The sequence below is a fragment of the Oryzias melastigma genome, unplaced genomic scaffold (assembly GCF_002922805.2).
Source record: "Oryzias melastigma strain HK-1 unplaced genomic scaffold, ASM292280v2 sc01495, whole genome shotgun sequence".
Taxonomy (NCBI): domain Eukaryota; kingdom Metazoa; phylum Chordata; class Actinopteri; order Beloniformes; family Adrianichthyidae; genus Oryzias; species Oryzias melastigma.
This window is the reverse complement of record NW_023418077.1, coordinates 1-1,498: the sequence shown is the minus strand read 5'-3', so window position 1 is coordinate 1,498 and position 1,498 is coordinate 1. Positions and strand designations below refer to the sequence as shown.

At 40.1% G+C, this 1,498-nt stretch overlaps 1 long non-coding RNA gene across 3 annotated transcripts in view; it reads left to right on the top strand.

Moving 5' to 3' along the window:
• LOC112140089 overlaps positions 1–1,432 on the top strand; it is a 3,989-nt gene extending 2,557 nt beyond the window's left edge. Inside the window, exons 5-8 of one of the 3 annotated variants that reach the window (XR_002918113.2) lie at positions 175–323; positions 422–510; positions 776–1,065; positions 1,367–1,432. This is a non-coding gene — a long non-coding RNA (uncharacterized LOC112140089). Of the gene's footprint in view, positions 1–174; positions 324–421; positions 511–775; positions 1,066–1,349 lie in introns of all 3 variants that reach the window. The other 2 variants (XR_002918114.2, XR_002918115.2) reach the window with 2 other exon arrangements.
• The last annotated feature ends 66 nt before the right edge of the window (positions 1,433–1,498 follow it).

Below are 1,498 nucleotides of genomic sequence, written 5' to 3'. Positions count from 1 at the left end.
TAATATAGAGATGGAGAGATGGATATTTAGATATTCTTAACGCTCTCTGGCACAAACCAATGTGGGTTAAAAGATCCTAAACTTCTGTCACTACTCCGAGTTCATTCTATTGGTTTTTATCAAACCCCCGTCCTTGTTACAGTTTTTCGCTGACTCCTGTGTTAAATTGGGCAGGTGTTGAACATGGTAGAAATCACTTAAGCCTGGCGTTCCTGTGGTACCCGAGGTACGTGGAGTCGGTGAAGAACAGCGAGTATTGTGAATACATCCTGGCTCCGAACGATAGACATCGGACTTTGGAGTTTTTAAAGTTTATGTTGGAGGTAAAAAATTCCTATTTTTACATTTTATTTTTAAAATTTCAAATCTTTAAGTTTGTATCTGAGAAATTGAGGATGATATTCAAGTGTTTCATTTTTAGGAAGTGGGATGCCAACATGACAAGACTGTGTTTGATGTGTGAAGTCGCTGTAGCCTCATCGAACGCTTCGCCTTGGCGGCCGGCTGGGAGTAAGTTCACAGCACAGATGTTTAATCATTGAACATCCATTTATCATTTAACTGTTAGTGCAGTTGGTAAAGGTTTTTGTTGTTACTTTATATTTGGAGCAGTGATGCAGGAAATAGGGCTGACCCAGCTCATTAGTCCAGCCAGAGCAGCCATAAAGTGGGAAAATTTAAAGAAAACGTATAATGTTTGTGAAATCAAGGCTTAGATGTTTTCTTGTAATTTAATCAGTTCTTTGTTCACAAGTATCTGATTTTATATTTTAAGGAACTTATTAGGCCTCCCACCGGCAGTGGGACTGAGGATGAGGGACCATCTGCAGCGTCGTGGAAGTGGTTCTCCTTGATGAAGGAGGAAGGCCTCGTCCTGAGAGGAGAGCCCTTCCACATCCTCTGCACCATCCCCTACCTCAGTGCCACCACAGCGGACAGGGGAAGAGGAGGAGACAGAAGCCAAGGGGCCACGGCGGGGTGGCCTTTTCAGTCTCCTCCAGCAGGCAGAGAGGAGGAGAGGGCCAGGAGAGAGGAAGAAAGAGGACAAAGGGGGAGCAACGAGAGGTGAGACTCTTAACTCTTCTAGAAAAAAACTGCTGTACAAATGTAAATAGTTGCTTTAATAAAGGAGATTAATATATATATATGTATTTAAAACTGCTGTACAAATGTAAATAGCTGCTTTAATAAATTAGTTTAAAATATATATATTTACATGTATTACTTAAAACTGAACAATTTGAACAATCTCCAACCTATGCTCATATAAACATCAAAGGTAAATATTTACATTTTCATTTAATATTTACATTATTTTTTGCATGTTAACAATAATCATGGTCCTGAAGAGCCATTTGTCTGACAGTTGGAGCTGACAAGAAACCACAGTTTTGTCCTCGCAGACGAACGCCACTTTGCTCATCCTCTTTCATCAGATATATATTTCGGAACACTCGTATTTTGTTCCAAAGAGTCCACAAAGAAGATGGATGATAAC